Source organism: Diabrotica virgifera, chromosome 3 (genome assembly GCF_917563875.1).
Source record: "Diabrotica virgifera virgifera chromosome 3, PGI_DIABVI_V3a".
In the NCBI taxonomy this organism is placed as follows: Eukaryota; Metazoa; Arthropoda; class Insecta; order Coleoptera; family Chrysomelidae; genus Diabrotica; species Diabrotica virgifera.
This window is the reverse complement of record NC_065445.1, coordinates 276,418,891-276,443,630: the sequence shown is the minus strand read 5'-3', so window position 1 is coordinate 276,443,630 and position 24,740 is coordinate 276,418,891. Positions and strand designations below refer to the sequence as shown.

General features: G+C 33.7%; 1 long non-coding RNA gene across 1 annotated transcript; it reads right to left on the bottom strand.

The window, feature by feature from the left end:
• Positions 1-17,334: 17,334 nt before the first annotated feature.
• On the bottom strand, positions 17,335-22,303 carry LOC126881733 (uncharacterized). Its single transcript, XR_007696975.1, has 3 exons — positions 21,906-22,303; positions 18,754-18,911; positions 17,335-17,515 (listed from the first exon to the last, which is right to left on the bottom strand). It is a non-coding gene; the product is annotated as an uncharacterized LOC126881733 (long non-coding RNA).
• Positions 22,304-24,740: the final 2,437 nt, after the last annotated feature.

The following is a 24,740-nucleotide window of genomic DNA, read 5'->3' as shown; positions in this document are numbered from 1 at the left end:
ATATGGGTATAATCATGAATCTGTTAATTGTAAAGAGGCATCGATCTCAGAATTAGTTGATGGGCTGGTCATGTAACGAAAAAGAAGTTCAAAAAGAGCCTAGATCAGCGATACTCAACCTTTTTTTTTCCCTGGGCCACATAGTAGCTATTGCCACAGCTTGCGGGCCGCAATCTAGGTGAAATATACAGTATGATGCAAATGAAAGGAATAAATTCGTTATTTCGTAAATTGGCTACATTTTTAAATTATGATTTTTTGACATATATGTTATACTAGTGACGTCATCCATCTGAGTGTGATGACGTAATCGATGATTTTTTTAAATAAGAATAAAGTTCGTCTGCTAGCTCATTTGAAAGGTTATTAAAGTCTCTATTCAGCAATTAAACATTTTTTCATTCGCACAGGCATGATCAAGCAAACAACGTGAAAAGCAAGTAAGCGCAACTTATAGTTATTCGGTGTTAATTTCCAGAATTCTCAATATTGATTTGTGTCTCTTTTTTCTTTAAAAATTGCCTCCAGATTTGTATCATCTTTAAAATCCATTAGTTCATCTGACAAATTTGCGCTATTAAATCCCAATGCCGCAAATTGTGTAGTAGCGGCTACTTCTAAGTGCCGGGGATTTTCCACTAATAGAAGATATTTTTCGCAAATCATTAAATCTTTCCTGAAATTCATCGCTCAAGAAAACTAAGTAATTAGAAATAGTAGCAAAGTTTTCTGGAGATACATTAATTCCATCTTGTTGACTTTTTACCTATGTCGAAAAGTTTACAGATTTTTATATTGATTTCCTCGATATACCTACATCTTTGGCTTGTCCTCGAAAGCAAATACTTTATTCTTTAACTGCGAAATAATTTTATTTTAATTATTACCTTTTAATTTGTAAACGACGAAGTTCGCCAAGTTTTCCTGGTATATCGCAGATAAATGCTAAAAGCCACCACCAACTATCTTATCAAGATCAAAATAATTTGATCGTTTACAGAGCCCTTAAGTTTGCCTTCGGGCCACAAAAACTCCAGGTTGAGTATCACTGGCCTAGATAGTGAAATGCAAGGCGCCAGAATAAGTAGTCTACAATATGTGAGATGATGAGTGATTGCAAAATTTGCTAGGCGTGTGAACTGGGAGCAGATCGATAAGGTTGGAAATTGGGGCTCGATTTAGGCTGTTGTACCTATACTAAACTTACAGTCAAGATGCAGTACAGTGCCGTTTTATGCACTGGGCGCTTGGGGCGGGGGCCCGTAAGGACCCGTTCAACTTTTACTTAGGCTACGGCTCCACGGGCGGGAAATTGATGCTAGCAGTTGCAGTAAAATGAACTTAAGGTTCCGCGGAACGGAATGGGAATAGCCGAACTGAACCGACTACCCACAAGTCCTGTAGCCGGTACAGTTCGGCTATTCCGTTCCGCGGAACCTTAAATTCATTTTACTGCTAGCGTCAATTTCCCGCCCGTGGAGCCGTAGCCTTAGTCCTCTAAATAATCTACGTATTTTCCAAAATAGAAAAAAAAAAAGACGACGAAATACCTGCGTTTTCGAAATGGTCTGATTTTAAGACTGATTACTTTATAAAAACTGTGAACTTTTAAACAAAAAAGTGATTCCTTACAACATTGTAAAAAAGTGTTTGAAGATGGAGAAAGTCGTCGCTGGGCCATCGAGGTGTAAACATCGTTAAAGCGCTCCGAAAAACCGGTGATTAAGAATTCTAATTATCTTATCAACAACAATAAAAAAAAACCCATTAGCAATAAGTGAGAAAAACAAAACAATATGTTCCCTTCGGGGAATCTTATTGGGTTCAGAAATGGACAACCAGTTTATCAACAACAAAACATACAGAGTGATCCAATAAATTTACAAATACCACAAGCAACCAATAACCAACTACAGTGGCAGCCAACAATGATGAAGCAACCAGAAAATGCAATGAACATGAATATGCCAACTATGCAACAACAGTATCATACAACTCCTATACAGACAGTAAATACCAACCAGTTCAGCAGCAAATGCCGACATCAAGTAAAAATAGTGCAAATATCGAAGACAGAGAAACTCACTATATGACATCAACCAGTGAAGATGAAGAAGAAAATCAGACAAACAGTAAAAACGCTTGGCAAGTCATGGGAAGCAATAAAAGAAAGAAAATACATAACAACAAACCAAATCCAAGCGAAATTGAAACGGGTAACCGATTCCAACCGCTGTCGAAAGAAACAGAAGAAAATATTGGAAACGTCGAAACCAGCAAAATACCAAAACCTCCACCAATATTTGTACACGGGGTACAGGATTTCAAAGAGATGACAAAGCAATTAGAGGAAATAGCCAAAAAAGAAGAATACCAGACAAAAAGTTTAATAAACAACGTTGTCAAAATAAATTGTGAAACACCAGAAATATACCGAAAATTGGTTAAGGAGTTCAAGGAAAAAAATATATACCATCACACGTACCAACTAAAAGAAGAACGAGCCTACAGAATCGTGATCAGATACTTACATCACTCAACCAATACTGATGACATAAAAAGTGAGCTATCTCAGTTAGGGCACAAAGTGAGAAACATAGTTAATGTAAAACAACAAAAAACCAAAGAACCACTTAATCTCTTCTTTGTAGATTTAGAACCCGCGCAAAACAACAAAGATGTCTATAATATAACAGGCCTACAGAACAGAGTAGTACACATAGAACCTCCACGAACTCAAAAAAACAGTATAATACAGTGCATGAGATGCCAACAATATGGACATTCCAAATCATATTGTAATAAACCATACGTCTGTGTAAAATGCGGAGGCTCACACAATACCACCACGTGCAAAAAGTCAAAGGAGACGCCAGCCATATGTGCGTTATGCAATGGAGGCCACCCAGCCAATTACAAGGGATGTGATCACTATAAGAAACTTACCAAAGGAAGCAATAAAAACAATGGAGAGCATCAAAACCCATCAGCAATCTACACAAATGATATATACACAAGAAACACACAACAACTATCCAATCCACTGCCCCAGGGCATGAGCTATGCTGAAGTAACTAAACGCAACCAAACAGAAGATACAACCACTGTGTTAAACAAGTTTTTGGAAGAATTCAAGAATCTATTCAACCAACTAATCCAACAAAATAGCATGGTCCTCAACATGCTTACCATGCTTATGAACAAAATGAAATAAATGGCTAAGTTTCTTCGAATAGCCCAATGGAATGCCAACGGCCTTCCAAGCCATACAGAAGAAGTGAAACACACTTCACAAACAGAACTTATTTTAACATACCTAAATATAAACTATATCATACTGAGCATCCTGACGGCACAGCCCACGGAGGTACAGCAATACTCATCAAAGAAAATATTAAACATCATGAACTACTGAAGTACAAAGAAGAACACATACAAGCAACGACAGTAAGCGTTGAAGCACTTCCATATAATGTCAACGTAACAGCTGTGTACTGCCCTCCTCGCCATAATCTAAAACGAGAACACTATGAAGAATTTTTCCAAACTTTAGGACCAAAATTCATTGCTGGGGGAGATTACAACAGCAAGCATACCTTGTGGGGGTCACGACTTATAACAACAAAAGGCAGAGAACTGGCACATGTTATACAAAATAAGAATTACTCATTTATCTCAACGGGAACACCAACATACTGGCCGACCGATCCCAACAAAAAACCAGATTTATTGGACTTCTTCATAACAAACGGTATCGGTATAACTTATACAGATATAACACCAAGCTATGACCTAACTACTGACCATAGCCCAATAATAGCAACGGTAAGTACAACAGTTATCACTAAAAAACCAAAACTCCACCTGCACAACAATAAAACAAACTGGGACACTTACCGACAAATAATTCACGATACTATCGAAATAACAACGAGGCTGAAAAAACCGGAAGAAATAGAAGAGGACTATAACAAATTTATAAACATACTACAGTATGCAGCTAAATCAGCTACCCCACAAAGTAGTCCCAACAGAAACATAAGTAATATACCTTTAGAAATAAAAAAACTGGTAGCTGAAAAAAGAAAGGCCAGATCTGCATGGCAACGAACACACACACCATACAGCAGAACAAGATACAATCGCATCAGCAACAAATTAAAATCAAAGCTGCAAGAAGTCAAAAATGAGTCATTTACGAATTATATCACCAATCTTTCAAGACAAGACAACTCTATATGGAAGCCCATAAAAAGTAAGAGAAAGCCAATAACAGCATTACCTCCAATACGTAAAAATTCAACACCACCAGGACCATGGGCAAAAAGTGATAAAGAAAAGGCTGACCTATTTGCCGAGTATTTAGCAGAAGTTTTTACTCCACTAAATGACGACCAAGTACCAGAAGCGAACCAAATATTAGAAGAACCACTACAGATACAGGACCGAATAAAACTATTTACTCCAAAAGAAATTAGAGACGTAATTGCCACCCTAAACCCAAAGAAGGCACCAGGCGAAGATCTGATAACCGCAAAAATGTTAAAAGAAATACCCAAAAAGGGCATAGTTAAACTACTGCACATATTCAATGCAATACTTAGATGTGACTACTGGCCCAAAGCACTCAAAATTGGACAAATAATTATGATACCAAAGCCTGGCAAAAACCCTCTAGATGTCTCATCATATAGGCCTATCAGCTTATTACCAACAATCTCCAAGTTGCTTGAAAGACTTATCCTAAACAGAATAAATGCAGAAATAAATCCACAAAATTGGATCCCAGATCATCAGTTCGGATTTCGACAAAGCCATTCAACGATACAACAATGCCATCGCATAGTCAACGCCATTAACCAGTCACTTGAAAATCAGCAGTACTGCACAGCAGCCTTTATAGACATCAGTCAGGCTTTTGACAAAGTCTGGCATCCAGGCTTGTTATGCAAAATAAAAAGAATTCTTCCAGCAAGTTACTACAACCTACTGAGAGCCTACCTACACGAACGGCAGTTTAAAGTAAAAGTTAATGAAGAAGTCTCGGAATACAAGCCTATTCACTCTGGCGTACCTCAAGGGAGCATACTAGGACCATTATTGTACATACTATATACATATGACTTGCCTACAAATGATAAAACAACCATCGGGACATTTGCAGACGACACTGCTATTTTTGCCAAGCATGACGATCCTATTGCAGCAACACAAAATCTCCAAGAGCATCTAAACTCACTTGAAATATGGCTGAAGAAGTGGAAGTTTAAGGTAAACGAAACAAAATCATCCCATATAACATTCACTCTCCGGACTGGAACCTGCCCACCAGTAACCATCAATCAAATAAAAATACCACAAAGTAATCAAGTCAAATATCTAGGGCTACACTTTGACAATAAACTCAACTGGAAACACCATATAACAAAGAAAAGAATGCAACTTGACCTAAAAACCAAAGAACTTTACTGGCTCATTGGAAGAAATTCCCATCTTTCAATAGAAAACAAATTGCTAATATATAAAGCAGTGATAAAGCCAATCTGGACTTATGGCATTGAACTGTGGGGCTGTGCTAGCAAATCCAATACTGTGATTATCCAGAGAGCGCAATCCAAGATACTTCGAGCAATAGTTAATGCACCATGGTATGTATCAAACCAAACTCTACACACAGATCTAAAAATTCCATATGTAACCGAAGTCATCCGAGAAAACAACAGAAAACACCACAACAAACTAGAAGACCATCCTAATCCACTACTTCATCCACTACTGCAACCTGTCCACAATAGAAGACTAAGAAGAAGCTGGCCCTCCGACCTAAGAGGTAACTGAGGAAACATCGCTGGATGTTTACCTCTCCACGTCACCACATTTACAATAATTTAATTTAATGTAAGACCAACAAATTGACTTATAGATGTTTGTTTTATATCTGATTGTCAATAAAGGGAGATAATAAAAAAAAAAAAAAGATGGAGAAAAAGCTTATTATACAAGATTAAATAAAAGCAACTTTTATAGAGGAAAACCCAATGGAGGCAAAGAAAAGAGAGATTGGCTAATAGACGACGCAAGTGTTAAAGCTGTTTACTGCTACCCGTGCAAATTATTTTCATTTGAAAAAATAGTTTAACTGAGTTTGGATAAACCCACTGGAAACATTTGAATATTTTGCTCAAATCTCACGAAGAAAGTAAATTTCATCGGAACTCTTATGATAACATTAATAATAAGATCATCATTGATTGGAGTTATAGATGCTGCCTTGTAAGAGCAAGTAAAATGCGAAGCTGACTATTGGATAACCGTCCTAAGAAGAGTTCCTACTAAAGAGTCACTACTAAATGACTTGCTTCTCAAGGACCAGCTTTCCGTCGATGCAATGAGGATTTAACGAGTCATCATAAAGGAAATTACTTAAGTTGTCTTGTATACTAGGCTAAATTTGACTACTTCTTAGCTGAGCATTTACAAAGAAATGCGAATAAATGAAAAGGTTCAGTTAGCTATCTGTCTCACCAAATTTGCAATGAATTTTTGGAAGAAATGAAATCAAAGCTTGTAGAAATTTTTGACGCTGTAAATGCTTTAGTTAAAAACTAGGGATCCACCAAACCTATTTTTCCCAGTTAAGCAATAACAGACGAAAAATTAGCAATTAAAAATGATGCCAAGACACTGCAGAATAAAATCTTTGAGACAGCTCTATTGACACTGATTTGGACAGAAACTTTGGAAGGAGTTAATGCAAAAGCAATACGTGAAGAAACTGTGGACTGACACGTGTCAATTGGAGTAGAAATAATGACATCTTTTTTGAGATTTGTTGGAGACATAAGAAATATGTCAAGCGAAATTGAACTAGACGCCAAAAATATATTTTTGCAAAGACGAGGATATAGATATGCTACAAAGATGTTACATCAGCTGTTAGATGATTTTCTACGCCTTAGTCAAGACGTCAATTAATACTTTAATGTGAAATATAAAAAGTATGTTGATGAAACCAAAGAGAACTTGCATAATGAAATTACCCATTCGATAACATTATGCCAAAAGTTGAATAAACATTTATAAAATTTGGTGTCATCCAGGATGTAAAGATTGTAAAGGCAACATTTCCTAATATTTTACCTTTACTGCAAGTTTATTTCACGATACCAACTTCTAATGCATCAGGCGAGCGGTCTTTTTCGGCTTTAAAAAGAATAAAAATATATTTAATGCCAAATTTGGGTCAAGAAAATCTAGACGCATATCACTATTATTGTATTATAGAAAATGAAGACCTGGAGCAACTGAATTGTGATAGCTGACAGATTGCTAATGCCTAGTCAAGCAAAAAAGTGATATAGTTTTTATCGTATGTACTTTTTAGAATATATTTTTTTGTTTGTCATGTGTTGTTTTGTGTAACTTTCTGATTTTTTTTTACATTTTTAAATGTATTTTTTGGAATACTTTTTACGTTTGCTATTCTTCTTGTTTGCTAAAAATTGTGTATGGATTTTACGGGTATAAATACATGAATGTGTTTTCTTGTAAAAAATCTGACAACGAATAGCAATTATTAAGGGGGCCCCTAAATATTCAGCGCCCAGGGCCTGAAGTTAGGTTAAACCGGCACTGATGCAGTAGAAATAAACAAATCGAGACAGGTTAAATGCTACTGGGAGCACTTCCGAATCATAATTTACAATGTATGTAACATTGTAAATCCCAAATCATGATTTCCAAAGTTTATTTGGAATGAAATTTTTCTATAATGAAACAAAGCTGTGAAATATACTAAACAGTAGTAAGAGGAGGTGCTAGAAAAAAGAATGGAACGCAAAATACTGAGAAGCATTTTGGAAGGGATAAGGATGGAGAAGACCAAATTATGAGCGGTACAAGGAGCCTAAAATTTCACTATAGAGGGGAGAGAGACAACTATGAAATCCATAAAAACACCCAAACGGAAATCACCATAATCAAAATAATAATAATTACCCTGATGAGTCCTCTGGGGAAATTATAGAAACAATCTAATGTCTCTGAAATAGATTTTCAAATTAAAAACTAAAAGATACGTTTTTAAAAATCATGGAATAGCACTAAACACTACCCGCGCCCCCTGGTTCATTTCTTAAATTGAATGGAAATCACATTTTTACAAATTAGGATTCTATTATACCTAAAAAATCTGAATCTTTTTTCTATTCGCGATAGATGGCGCTGTAATCAAAGAAAACCAATTCAAATCAGAATAAGTCTGGAAAATCTTTAAATTTAAGGTATTGCAGAATCTGCAATAACAAAGGTGTTCCTATTTAGGATTTCAAAGATTCCGACGGGTGGTCGTAATTTACGTCATTCGATAGATTTTTAAAAATATTGAACTGTTTCCAAGTTTTTAGTTTTTTTATTCCATATAAATTTCGCGAAATATACGGCCGTCCCGCTATTATATGGAACATTATGCTATAAGACAAGCACAAAAAGGGTTGAAATAGCATATTCGAATTAATTAGACCAGTACATTTAGGAAAAAATAAATCGATATAAATACAGCACCTATATAGACTTGCAACTTTTTGCATTGTGCTCAGGATGACGTCAGGAAAAAATCTAAAGTAGAAAAGTGGGTGTAAAATATACCTACATTTTCAGTGCATAAACATGTCAAGATCAGTATGTTAAGAGACAGATTTTGTTACTTGGTGGGTTTTTAGGATCATTGAACATGGATACGCCATCAGAGTCTACCCCCGGAGCACCTGGTGCCGAGGATTACTGCTAATAGGCACATTAATAAACTCTTGAAAAACAACCCAGGCGACCAAGTGACGTCATATAACGTCGAGGAAACGTCAGTTATGATTGAATATATACACGTGTTTGAACATTACGTCATATAGACGTCTTTTATAGGTCATGTTAAATACGTAAGATTAATGACATTAAAATTCGTTTAAAAAACGTTTTCATGTCAGACAGCCTCAGTCTGACGTCACAAAATTGGGAGGAGATTAAAGCTTGTTTGCATTGACTCCAAACAATTTCGTTTATAACGTTGTTCATAAGAAATTTCTCATTTATTGTTTACGTGGTTTGTGTCTTGTGTGATAAAATAAGACTTCTCATTTAGATATTTAGTTGAAGATACGTGTTAATAACCTAAGAGATTTTTATTCGTTTTTGCAAAGTGAGTTAGTTTAATGCAGTAATTCTTCTTGTCAACTATTTGAGGTTATGTTTCTTTGTTTTTGATATATATTTTCTGTTAATGAACTAATTATGTGTTATGGAGTTTAATTAAATTAATTTTTAGCCTACATTTTCATGTTACCTATTTTTTATATTATTTTGAAACATCTGAAAGAGGTCACTTTTTGAAAGTATTAAAGATGTGATTTTACCGACGGCGACGTGTACAAGCCGTCATCTTTTTGACGTTTGAAAATCGTCACAATCTCGACGTGAAAAAAACGTAGGTACGATGACGTTTTAAAATCGTCACAATCTCGACGTGAAAAAACGTAGGTACGATGACGTTTTAAAATCGTCACAATTATGACGTCAAATCGATGAGACAAATACACGCGATTTTCAACGTCAGTATCTACTACGTCATAGAAACACGTCAACTGGTCATTTTTATGACGGTATAGAAACGTCGTTTGGTTGCCTGGGAAACAAGCACATCCTTCCCACTAAAATTTTGTTTTAAGAACCTCAACTTTTTCTTTCAGTCGGCGACCCCCGAGAAAGGCTTCGGGCTTCGAGACCCCATGGGGGGTCGCGACTCGCGACCCACAGATTGAAAAACACTGCTCTAGCTAGAGGTTCTGTGGTGGGCGCTCAATATGAAAGGAGTTTTCAGTGAGTATGTGAATATTGTGGGGAACATGTATGAGAGAGTAACAACTACAGGTATAAGCACAAGTAGATTGTCTTAGTTTAACAACTTTAAGTAGTTCAACAGGCATCTTCTCCAGACTAGGAGCCTATCCTTTTTCCATATTATTCATCTATTATCATTGGTCCGCTGTATGGTTCTTCTCATATTGTTGCCGAGTCGTTCATCATCTTGAAAGATGCCTTCTATTATTATATCCTTGTTCGTATTTTTGTTTCGTTGTCTGCTGCTAATTCTTGTAGATTTTCTATATCACATTTCTCTTTCAGCCAATTTTCTTTGTTTCCCTTATTCTTTTTATTTCTCTGTCGGCCTATGTATACACAGAGAATCTTGTCATGTCTTGTTTTGTCATACAGTTTTAATGATCCTTCTGTTCTCCATTTACTTAAGTAGTATGTCATCGGTTATCCAGTCTTTTCTATTTTTCTGGCACTTTTCATTGAGTTTATCTTTACTTATTTATAACAAAAAGTTCCAGAGGTGTAACCCGGTATACTGGGTAATGAGAAAGTGGATGAGTTGGCCAAAGAAGCAATAAAAAATGGTGAGATTCTAACTCAGATCTTCTCGACAGATGCAATAAATGACGTCAAAGCTAGAATAAATAAAATATGAAAAAAACAATGGAAAAATATTTCAAGCATATCAAAAAATTTATATTTTTCTTTACATCAAGAACTTCCTCCGCCACCTGAATACATATTTAAGTATAACCTGCCAAAGCAAGATATTTCTTCTATCGTCAGATTAAAAACTCGACACGGAAAATATGAGGCACATCTGCACAAATTAGGAATAGTTAATTCATCAGTCTGTTTTTGTGATAATGTTTCGATTAGAGATTTGAACCATATTTTCTTTGAATGCAAAATTAACGAGAGATATACATATCAATTATATTACAATTTACGACAAACACAAGTTCATTTTCCAATTAGTATAGAATATCTAATAAGTTGTCATAAAATGGAAATATTTAAATTACTCATTAACTACTTGAGAGAAACAAATATAGTCATTTAAGTGAAATAGGTATAAATATAACAAAACTAATAAATTGAGGTAAAAATAAAATAAAAATCTGTGGCTAACGGACCCGCATCCAAGCCATTTTTTCTCTCACACACACACACAGAGGTGTAACCAGGATGATCCTAAGGGGGGGGGGTGTTACATCTACTTGAAGGTCTCTGGGGGCTATGGAATAATAATGGTGTTAAGTGTATAGAGCTCAAAGTACATCCAAAAGGGGGTTATAACCCCCAAAACTACCCCCTGGTTACGCCTATGAAAAGTTATTCCACTAAATGTTTGCATCATGAGTTTTTTTGTTATCAGTTGTAACTGGCAGTAGTTCTTGTTGTTTCCCTGTTTCTTAATGTCAGAGACATTTTTCTACTCTCTATTTCCTTGAGGCAATGGCCTTTATATGTATATGTGTAGTAATTTGGTTCCTTCATCAATATTGCCCTGGCAAAAGCAAGCAAATAGCCAATAACAAGCCTTGTACCGCTATGTAGGTGTATTTGTAATATACTTACACAAAATTTTTCTCATTATCAGACTTATCAGGCAAATATGCATATTCAGACGTAAGGAATAATATAAAGTATGCATAGATATGCGGAAAAAATTCAAGATAACATTCAACAATAAAACATACTATGAATTTTAAAACATTTGTTAAATATTTGTTTTAAGTCTTGTATTAAGGCCGAAGGGGCGTATTTTAGCAGTTCTGTAGGTATAAAATACTAGGGCCAGTTGCTGTTATATTATTCTCCTTTTTAGCGCATTTCTTATTTCGTTTTCAGATATATATCTGCAACTTTATTTCGTAAGTTAGGGAGTAAAATACATTCAAAAATCATCATCAATCTGCCAATCTCGTCCACTGCTGGACATAGACCTCCCTCAGTTCTTTCCAGTATTCCTCTGCACTGGGCCGCTTATATTGACTCTAGAACTGCTGCGAATAATTTTGGTGAAATATTGTCTCTTTGTCTTACTCCTCGACCTAAGCTGAATTTTTCTGTCTCTTCGTGTAGTCGTCGTGTAGTTGATGTAGCGTTCTCATAATATATGTTTTTGATTAGTGATGTGTAGGTACCTGTAAACTATTCGTCTTTGCTTTAGGCCTTCGAGTACTGTTTCAAACTCTATCGAATAAAAAGCCTTCTCGTAATCGACAAATGCAAGAACCAGTGGTATGTTGTACTTGATGCATTTTTCAATTAATATCTTTATGTCCTCAAGCCTGCCTGTTTTTTGGGCTGATAGAAATCGAGTTTAGATGTAGGTATTAGTGTCAATTGACACTAAACAGACAGTGTCTTAAGAGGCTGATTGATCAATAATTTTCTAATTTATAGACCCATTTAAAAATACTATACATTAAAAACTTTGAAATAGACAAGCCCAGATAAATCAATCAATCAACAAACTAAATAAACTAGATAATAAAAGATAAAGTCAATATGATTATATTTTACTTTAGAAAATTTTTTTCGGTATCTAACATTTTTAGTAGTCCTTATTTACCTATATCGTAGCAAATCAATGTCTAATCAAAATCCAGCTCATGATACACGTATATCTTACAGGACAAATCGATAATTTTCGACCTTGTCCATCCATTGTTTATGAACAATGACTCGGTAAACGTTACGTGTTTTACCTACATATTAACTACTACTCATCGCTACCACGTCATGCACGTAATTATAAGGCCAATAGATTAGTTTCAAAAACGTTCGATTTTTACCAAATTTATAATTAGACCCGGGTATTTAGAATAAAAAACAACGGAATTAAACGTTTTTTAAATACAGCACATTTGAATTGTGTTCTGATGACGTCAGGAAAAATGCATAATTGCATTTCATCATCATCATCATCATTGGCTCGACAGCCCTTTCTGGGTCTTGGCCTGTTCCAGGATTCTTCTCCACTCTGATCTGTTTCGTGCTTTTTTTCTCCAGTTTTTTATTTTTAAGGTTTTTATATCATTTTCTATTTGTTCTAAATATCTCAGCTTCGGTCTTCCTCTTGTTCTTTTTCCTACTGGCATCTGTTTGAATATTTTGTTTGGTATTTCGCCTTCTTCCATTCTTTCTACATGTCCCATCCAACGCAGCCGTCCTATTTTAATAAATGTTATGATATCCGGATCCTGGTATATTTCGTATAGTTCAAAGTTGTACCTTCTTCGCCAAATTCCATTTTCTTTTGTGCCGTTATATATGTGTCGCAAGATTTTTCTTTCATAGGTGGCTAGCAATGTTCCCTCTCTTTTAATGAGTGTCCAGGTTTCTGAGCCGTATGTGAGTACCGGTCTTATTAAGGTTTTGTATATTTGGCATTTTGTTTTCCTTGCGACGTTGTCTGATCTTAGTTGCCGAATTAAGCCATGGTAACTTTTATTGGCAATAAATATTCGCCTCTTCACTTCCTCTGCTACGTTATTATCAGATGTGACTAGGGATCCCAAGTATGTAAAGTTTTTTACCCCCTCAATGTTGTATTCTCCTATTGTTATATTTTGTGGCTGCCTTATTTCTGTGTTTTTACTTATCTGCATATATTTTGTTTTGTTCTGGTTGATTTTAAGGCCACTATTTTGTGCAGCTCGTTCTATTTGATTGAATGCCTCGTTTAATCATTTCTCTTCTTGATCTTGCGATTATGTCAACATCATCTGCAAATGCTAGGATTTGCACGCTTTTATTAATTATTGTTCCTCGAGTATTGACTGTTGTGGCCCTCATTATTTTCTCGAGTACGATGTTGAACAAGATGCATGATAGAGCGTCTCCCTGGCGTAGTCCCTTTTTCACATCTATTGTTTCCGTTAGTTCATTTTGTATCCGGATTTTACTTTCTACTTTTAGAGATTCTTTTATCAGTTCTATTAGTTGTGTTGGTATATTAAATTTTTTCATTGCTTTTATTAAGAATTCTCGGTTTATATTGTCATATGCGCTTTCGAAGTCTATGAAGAGATGATGTGTGTCGATGTTATGTTCACTTGTTTTTTCGAGGATCTGTCGCAGAACAAATATCTGGTCTATTGTTGACTTCTGTCTACAGAAGCGACTTTGGTACCTGCCAACTATTTTTTCAGCGTGTGGTCCAAGTCTTTCATAAATGACGTTAGACATTATTTTGTATGCTGCATTCAGCAGCGTGATTCCACGGTAGTTTCCACATTCTAACTGATTCCCTTTTTTATGTAATGGTACAATAATACCACTATTTCACTCAGCTGGTAGCTGTTTATTTGACCATTATCTTTGTTATCAATTCATGTATTGTTTTCTGTAGTGCGTCTCCTCCTTCCTTCAGTAATTCCGATGCTACTTGATCCGATCCCGGTGATTTATTGTTCTTTAATTTGTCTAATGCATAATTGCATTTACAATGCATAAAACGCATCCAAAAGTGCATAAACATGTCAAAATAAGTGTACTATACTATAAGGCCAGATTTTGTTACTCGGGGGTCTTTTGGAGTCGTTGAACATGAATACGGTATTAAAACCGAAAAAACGGGAAAAATTAGGAAAAACAGGTTTTTTCCAGACCATTGGAAAAACTGGGAAAATTTGAATATTTTTTAATGGAGATTTGAAACGTGAAAAAATACAAATTTTAAAGTTTTTTAAATATATTTTGTAAAAATCTGCAAAAAAAATTCAGAGTGTGAGCTGCACAACCAACACAAGATATATGATGATATGTTGCATTTACAATATGCCAAGAAGCTTTCATATTGCTCGAATTGTCAGTCACTATTAAATATTAAAAAAAAATTGTGGTCCTATTTCTTGAATAACTTTGATAGGTTCATTACTTATATACGTTCCCGTTTCTTTTTCAGTGCCACGATAAACAGTTTTGTAAAATAAAAGGTATAGGCGTACATATAACAATATTGATTAATCCATCTCCGACTACATTTGTCCAACCATCTGTTACTATTGATAAACTATCGGATTCAGAAAGCTTTTGACTTCGGTTTATCTGTATGTACACGTTCATACTCGGCATTAAGTAAGTTTGTTGACAGAGCATAGGGGCTATAGGTATTTGGTATGACGGTCTTAACATTTTAAAAACCTCTTCCCAATATTTATTTTTGAAAAGAGAAAAAGGAGCACCAGAAGCATAAAGAGCCCTAGCTAATGTTTCATCAATTTTAGCAGACTCTGAAACGGCTATCTTATCGAAAAACCCGCTCAATGTTTGTTGGCAGCTAGCTTTCTTGCATTTTACTGGTGCTATTACTAGAGATTCGGAAGATGATGACATATATGACGTGTCTTAGAGATTCGGAAGATGATGACGTGTTTTTGCTACTTGAAGGGAGGCTGCCCACATAACAATTTCATGTTCTTAGTAGATTCATAGAACATACCAGAAAAAGTATATACTGAGAATGTGCGTAATTACCATTGCGAATGTGCAGAGCAGATACTGAGTATATACTACATTACAGTACTTAAACGTTCTATGTATATACTTAGAATGTACTACCGCACTTCTTTTCAGTATATACCAAGAATGTTCTTTTTAGAACATTCCAAGGACGTGCTATAAACCTTCATGTGTATACTTAGAACATACTACCGCACATCTTTTTAGTTTATACCAAGAAGGTACTTTTTAGAATATTCCAAGGAAGTGCTATAAACCTTCTATTTATATACTAAGAACGTACTACCGCACATCTTTGTATGGGAAGAATATTATATTTTTAAGAATATTCTAAGAAAGTGCTATCAAGTGCTATATTGCTTAGAAGTATGTTTTCAGCATCACCTAATCTCATCTTAGGTTCTACTGGTTCTACCAAATATCTATTTACATATTTTAATTGCAAATGAGAATGTAGTTAGTACCTACATTCTACAATATTACTTAAAAAGTAAGTACATATTTATAAATTTTAGTTATTTATATAAATCATTATATAATATTTAGCTAAACTAAACTATGCATAATGAGTAACTAAAATTTATATAATACTTATATGTACTTACCTATTTAAGTAATATTGAGTTATCAAAATAGATTATATGTATTTTAACTATTTAGAATGGGAAATAATGTATTTTGAAGCACCGCAAACAAAATAAACAGATTATGTATGTTCTTTAGTCCTAGTACTACATCATTCGCCTTCATCCTTAACACTGCATAGATCCATAGATGATACAAATAATGAAATAATGCCTGTTTTCTTTTTCATATTTTACGGTTTTTTCCTATCCCTGATCCATTCAGGTAAGAATAGAAATATGGTCAGAATATGATGGGGGGGGGGGGGGTATGAATGTATTGTGGAATAACAAAATCGGTGGTCAGTGTTGCCAAACGGAGAGAAATTTCCCTTTTTGCGGGAATTTTCAACATAAAAGGTGATAAAGGGAAAAAGTTAACTCAAAAGGGAATTATTGTTCCAGTCCAAATTGTAAAATATTAAGAAAAATTCAAAATATTTGAAAATAATTCAACATATCTTCTCAGATTTTGTAAACAGGAGGGAAGTTTTTTTTATAAAAGTGGGAATTTTTAAGGTAAGTTGACGGAAAAAGCTTACTCGACGGTTGGCAACGCCAAAGACTTTGGTTGCTTTGGTTGTGCAGTTTGGCACGTTTTGGTTCTGCGAAATGGCCTATTGAATTGAATGTACCTAAATTCAAATTCCAAGGATGTAAAAATACTAATGATTCATGATAAACTCGAAATGGTAAAGTCATTTCAATTATGAAAACGAATTTTTAATAGTATCCCTAATAACACAAAACATTCCATGAATGTTCCTAGAATGTACACACAGGACATTGAAAACATTCCTGGAATGTCCCCAAATGCACACGAATGTCCCTGGAAAGTCCCAGGAAAGTGCTGTGTCAGCATTTTAAATATTCTTAGAATGTTCTGTTGGAACATTCCATGAATGTCTACGAATGTTCTTTGGACATTCACAGTCTATTTTTTAGACTGAATGTCTTGTTGGAACATTCCATGAATGTTCTTTGGACATTCACAGTATATTTTTAGACTGAATGTCTTGTTAGAACATTCCATGAATGTCTACGAACGTTCTTTGAACATTCACAGAATATTTTTTAGACATTCACTGAAATATATCGTCAGTAATGTGACAATACCTCCTATGTTTTTTCATGAGGTTTGCAGGAGACGAAAAACATTTTTTAAGGTCACTTTCTGTTTTCGTACGTATTCTGACTTTTTTGTAGTAAATAGATAGTTATTTACTGCAAAACAAGTCAAAAAATATATGAAAACAGGAGGTGGCCGAAACAAGTTTTTAGTCTTACAAATCTCTTGAAAAAAACAGATAGGAGGTATTGTCACATCACTGACGATATGTGGCCATACCAAATAATACATCCTTGATAAATATAAACATTTTTATTGCAAAAAATCTTTACATACATTTTTTAATGTAATTTACTGACATTCCTAAATATTATAAAAAAATGTGTCACATTTGCTTTGTAAACCTTTCTTTTGCTTTTCGTAGCCACATATTCTGTTTCCTTTCTGGTTTTTTGTAGACCACTTCTCTCAGCTGATTCTAAAAGAAAATAAAATAAAAGGTAATTTTTCTATCCTTTACAATTAACAATCAGAAGAAATATTATTTACAGGTAATAATACGCATAAATAATAATAATAAAAAAATAAATATTAAATAATATTTAAATAAATAATAAATAATATTTAATAAATAAAATAATAATAATGAACATTTTGTATTTTGACAACGACATCCGACGTGGAAGTAGAAACCTTAATAAAATTATTTTTTCAAGTAAATTGTGGCTTATTTCCTCATTAGAATAGTTAATTACAAAAAAGCCACAAAGAAATAGATTTTTCACAAACAAATAAGTATTTAGTATTCATTATATTTATTGTTTTTATTATTTACTTTAATGTCCTACTGGTACATTATTTGACAAATAATGACATTTCGAAGTCTGTTAAGTATGATATAACGCCCTTGGGCATTAAATTTAAATAACGACTTAGATACTGTCAAGTTGACAAATATCAACCTAAGTAAAACTATGGTTACCACAATTATGTTACTACTGTTACTGGTAAATGTACTTATTTAAAAACTAATCAATTCAAAATTCATTCAAATTTTTCGCATATAAAGAATAATTTAGTCAGACATTAAACGTTGAAGGCACCACAGGTATTATAATAATAACGCTTTCGGTCAACGTATATCCCTCAGGCCCTTGTTAAAAACACCATTGACCTCAAGCGTTATTATCCTTATAATACCCTTGGTACCTTAATAACTGTAACATAAGATTATACCTTAATTCTTTGGATTATTAACACATGGATACATTGAATATTAATCTGTTTTGTTGTATAATCTACTTCGCAATAATTATGTGATATATTTGACTTAAAATGAATTCAAAAATTTTTTGCAGTTGGGCAACAATGTCAACTTAGATCTCCGATGTAGATAATGAATTACAACAGTATCTATATTGTACAGACTGTATTATTAATTAGGTTATTTATTTATTTATTTATTGAAATATACATCCACCAGGTATAAACCCATAAAGGTGTACATAAGAAAACTACATACATTGACTGAACACTTGATGACAAAATATAAAATAAAATAAAAGAATAACCAAAAATGTTTCTGTTGTTAATACACATACACAATAATAATAAACAAAGACCTTAATAAAGAAAAATAACATGGCATCAATTCGATAAGCTATTGCGTATTTCGCGTTTAAAGATGTTAAAACCAAGAAAAAAAAATGCATATACCTGTGTGACATAAGCTATTGGAACAGCACAGTCTCTTAAACGAACAGATGAAAGTGAAGTTCTGTCAATATCTTTTTCTAAAAAGTGTTTTGAACATACTCCTCTATTAACAAATCTGATCTATACTTCATGTCTTCTTCGCAGGATCTTCTGGAAAGCTAAAAATACAAAATATATGCATTACTAAGCATTATTAACAAATTTTAGTTTTAAATAAAAAATATGATTAATGGACTCACAAAATATTATAAAACAGCTTAGAAATTGTTTATTAGTATAGTCGGTTCCCCAAACTCTGACACAACTGGCTACCCAAGTAGCAATTTGTCGAGGCGACAACGTTGTCTACTGCGTGGCAACGTTTTCTTACAACGTTGTTATTGCCTAAAAGACGACCCTATTCTGCACTGATTTGGTGGACGATTTTTGAGTTGTCTTGACGTTGCCTAGGCAACCTCCTGTTTTAGCAACATCGTTTCGTAACCGTTGCATAAGACAACTGAAGCGACTATAAAAAGCACCTGCGCGTGCAATGGTTGCTCAAGGAGTCAGACTAGTTATGTTTTTTTACCTATATTTTTAACAACTGTATGGTGAATGCGAAAACCAAAAAGTAAACTGTTTTGACATCGTATTGGGTATTTAAATTTATATGATATAAATACATAAAGGACTTATTACCAGATGTGAAATTTATAAACGCATCTCAGATTACCGTCAAATATGGATATTTCACCTTTAAAAAACACACGCGCTGCTTTTTTTATGACATTTTTGACAAAAAATATGCAAATTTAAAAAATCAAATTTTAATATAAAAGTCAAAATTTATGTTAAAGATGTTCTGTATAAATTTAATGTATTGATGGTGCTTTTAAAGTTATCAGAAAATGCCTGCATTTTTATATTCCGTGTTTTCATTTTCTTTACATCCCAAAAATCTCAAGTAAAACCAAAATGGCGCATTAAACAATATTACCAATATTACTAAAAAATACCTAATTACCAACCTTAGACGGATAGACAACTTAGAAGTCCAATCGCCAACAAACCCGGCAGCGCCGACTATCAAAACCATTTTAGAACGCACCCTCTTATTGAGTGACAGAGGTCATGTGACCAGTGTCAAAAGTATATTATTCTCATTAACAGCGTTGCCACATTTAGTAGATTTCTACTTTTTTGGTAGATTTTTGATATTTTTTAAAAAATTCTAGTAGGCAATATTTTTTAGTAGATTTTTGGTATATTTCAACAGAATTTGATCCATTTTTTTCGAATCATCAGGAAACTATAATAAGTCTTTTTGAAAAATTTAAACGCAGAATGAAAGACTGCATTATTTAGAAAAACCAAAACGTTTCTTTTGAACGAGATATTTGGAATTAAAAGTCACTAAAATTTTTCTTTTTTTCACCCCTGTAACGTATTAAAATAAACATTATAGAAGTTTTCAGGGACTTTCGGTCCTCGGTAATAACGTAATCTTTCTTTGTGCGTTTAAATTTTTCAAAAATACTTATTAGTTTTCTAAGGATTCGCAAAAAACGAAAACATTTAAAATACATTGAACATTTTAACAGACGACATTTTGCGCCTATCCCCTTAAGTTAGCTGTTGTTTTTATTATAAAAAATCCCAAATATATCCCAAAATACTTAAGTATATTTTAGTTTTTGATTTAGTAGATTTTAGCTAAAAAATGATAATTACCATTTGGTGGTTTGGAATAATTAGGTTTCCAATTTTGTGGAATTGCTCTTGGGACATTTAAGACGGATGTGCATATCACTGTATTACTGTATATTTACATGGCCTAAAAAGAATCTACTGATTTTGTGAAAACAAAACTACTGAAAGAGTTAAAACTGACCGGGCAACCCTGTCTACCAAAGCAGATACAAAGATGGTTATCAAATCTCAAATCTACTGATAAAACAATGGAATGGAAACCAGCTATTAAAAAAACAAATAAACAGGTTGTTAAATAAATCGAAAATTTCTATCAAAATAAAATATATAATAATTAGTTTAGCATTATAACATTTTTAAGTCGTTGCGATTGTTGAAAAAACTGAATTGTGATATGTAGTTGTCAAAATGGTAATAAATTAGTTGCCCGTATAACTACAGGTTGTAACATCGTAATGTCAGTCGGGGTAGGGGACGTTGGCCGAAACAACTGAAAATGCTCTCGGGCAACGTTGTAGACAGTGCATTTGTTTGTACTGACAACCAATGCGTCAAAAAATTGCTACTTGGGTAGTGATTTTAGTAGGTAATTTTTTTTGTTTTTGGCCAATTTTGCCAAAATTACAGTAATTATTAACTATTTAGTTATTATTTTTTTTTTTGCCAATTTTACCAAATTGGCAAAATTATTTACTAAAATCACTAGCCAGTTGTGTCTGAGACTCAGTAGTACTGAGACTGAGTTTAGCAAATCAACTATAATATTCTGTGTATTCATTAGTTGGTACTGCATATTATAGTGTGTGGTCTACCATCCTATTTATAAAGGCATACATTAGCAAAAACGCAAAAAGAATTACTTTAGTTTTACAAATCCTATTGTTATTATCTCTATTTACTATTTTAGTTAGGAATAAGGGAAGTTTGTGGCTTATTCACAATTATTATTAAAATAATAAATGGATATGACCAATTATTAACTTATAAAATAAAATAATAATTCTTCTGATTTATGCCTTTTATTCACTTTGTTATATCTAGGTTACTTAAAAGATTTTTTATGAATACAGTGGAACCTCGATAAGTCGGATTAATCGGGACCGTGGCTGGTTCGGGTTATCGAAAATCCGGGTTAGCTGGAGAATATCGTAAAAACTAATAAATTACGGTATACTAACAGATAAACTTCATTATTGCAAAAACATGAAATACATATTATGCACAGTACATCTAAATTACGTACAGTTGCATACAGTATTGTTCATATCTGGGTAAACAACTCAGTCGAACCGAGAAAATGTTTATTTTGTCTGATGAAAATCGTTCCGGGTTAGCCGAACTTCCGAGTTATCGGAGGCCGACTTAACGGGGTTCCACTGTAGTATTATTAGGGTATTAATAGTATTAATTTATTTTCTGAAATACAGGGCATGCCTTCGTTTACATATTTGCATACTAACCTTTTAATAGGGCTTTTCATTCAGTCATTTGTTTGGAGCTTCTGTCATAATTGAAACGTTATTCCTGCAGATTTTTTTATCTACATTTGTTTCTGCTACTCCAACTGCGTTAAAAACAGGACACCATTTTATTCACTATGTTAATAATACTATTAAAGCTATTATAAAAGTATCCGAATTAAAAAAATATTCTTAAAAAGCACAAATAATAGAAACAACGATCCACCCACGGCAAAGCAAGGTGGCCAAGATGAAGATGCCAAGATGGCCGAAGCGAGGTCGTTGGTTGGTCGTTTTTAGTCACGTGATGCCCTCTCAAGCGCCATGCACAAAAATATATGCACGGCGAATTTGAAAATGAACGCAAAAGAAATAAATATAAATGCCTCTCTTGGGTTTTGCATAAGTTATAAGTATTTTTTTTATTAACAAAATCGCATTCCAAATTGAATATTCGCGAACAATAATTTTTATTACATTTGTATGTTTATAATATTGTATTAATTGAACTTGGGAAACTCTTTAAATTTGACATATTATTGCACTGTAGGCCTAAAGTGTCACTTAGTTTGTCTGGTATGTTATAAGTAATGTTGTATCTGTTACACGTATGTATTATTTCGCAACTTAAAATATAGGAACATTGGTAGTATGTTCACAGAATGTCTTATGGTAACATTCCAGGAATAATTTAAACAGATGTTCACCGAATGTTCCCTAAATGTCCAGGACATTCAAATATTGATAGAACTTTGGTAGTACATTCCTGGAATGTTGTGTGTTGTTAGGGATCTATGTAAACGTTAATACAATTAATGTTTAAACTTTTTTACCCTACAACAATTTTGAAATGAAATTCGTCCAATACTACCTACATACATAAATTTTATTAATTATGTATTCTAAAAAATAACGAAGTTGATAATCTATAAGGCTAATATTATACTTCCTATACATACAAATTATTTTTAAGATATTTTAAAAGTATCTACTTATAAGTATGTGTTAAGAATGTACTTATAAGTATGTGTTAAGAATATTCGATAAAGGTATATTCTAAGAATAAACTTTTACGAATATTCCGAGATCCTACGTACACGAATATACTTAGTATATTCGGTACGAGAATATACTTTGAAGTATATGCAAAGAACATGAAATTTAGAATGTTTTTTAAGGTAGATGCTATGCTTGTACTACACATATACTAAAAAGAATATACTCCGACGAATGTTGGTAGTATATGCTTAGAACATGATGCGAACATCATTGTTATGTGGGTGGTATCATTTAATATTTCTAGCAGGATATTATCTTTGCCACTTATTTCTTTTTTTCTGCCGTTGAAAACTTCGAACTCGATTGTATTCCATTGCCATATTTTTGTTTAATTTCCAGAGGACACTTTGAACATTGGTTTAATATATGATTCGTCATATGTGAGTTGCGTTTGGAAAGGCATATTTAAAACAACAAAACTTACACACAGCCTTGGATTTTTTATCTATTTTTTCAATATTAAATATAATGTCCAAATATCTGAAGATGGTCGAACCATATTGTAAATAAAATATCTTGCTGCACTTCATCAACTGATCAAATTCTCATTGTAATTGAATGAGTATACAGTATATTATACAGAATGAGTATACAGTATATATGTCATACAGATAATTTAAATCTTCAAAATTAGTAATAGTAATAAAAATATGCATGGAAACTGAAATCACACCTTCAAAACACTAAAAGCTATTCCAAATTTATAAAATATTTACTTATCACCAGAATAAACCAGAATAAACACTTTGGTCAAAAACTAACAATTTTCAAAAAGATAATCAATTTTTACAGCAAAGTTTCACTTATTGTTCACGCATCGACTGCGGATAAGGCTAAACTACTAAAATGCGAGCGTTAAAATTAACAAAACATGCCATTCTTGAAGAATCTCCGAAATTAACCATAGTTTTCCCGGAATCACCGAAAATAGAGGGGTATTTTATTTACCGAGAACTAATCCTACAGAGCCGTACCTTGCAAGTACTTCTGTTTGATTCACATTAATGATAAATTCAGTACTAACTAAAACACTTTTATCGTGTATATAACAAATTTCAATTTTTTCTGGTTTTTCCGGAAAAAAACAGGTTTTTTTCCGGCACCCAATTTTTCCGGAAATTTTAAATCTCTAGATACGTCGCTGACTGCTAAGCACGTCATCTTCTGGAGTTTCGAGGGTTTTCGGCAATAAATTGATACAAACCGATTACTCGTTTTTGGAGTTGTTGAAAAAAATGCGCCCGCATGGAACCGACCTCGGAGCATCTGATGCCTAGAGACACTCTGCCAAGGCACGTCATCTTCTCGAATTTCGAGCGTTTTCGGAGGTCGATTGTGATGGAGTATTCGTGTTCAGCAACCCGCGCCAACAATTCCCGAGTAATCTATTTGCATCAATTTAGTGTCGAAATTATAGGTGACGTGCATATCAGTCAACCTGGGCATTTTTGGTGCTTCGCGGGTCGGTTCTGAGAAGATGACGTGCCTCAATAGTGACCCTGAGCACCAGGGGTCAATTCTGAAGACGTATTCATGTTCAGCGATCCCAAAAACCCTGGAGTAATCTGTATGAATTAATTTAGTGCTGAAACCACTCAAAACTCCAGACGATATATAACTTTTAAATTGAATCTCATCAAGATAAGTTCATTACTATGCTAACGACAAGAAGAAGTGCATTAGCACCAATATGTCACATCCAATATGGCTTTCAAATGGCAAAACATGATCTTCTAAAATGTTTTCAATGTACATATCAGTTGGCATTCGCCTAAT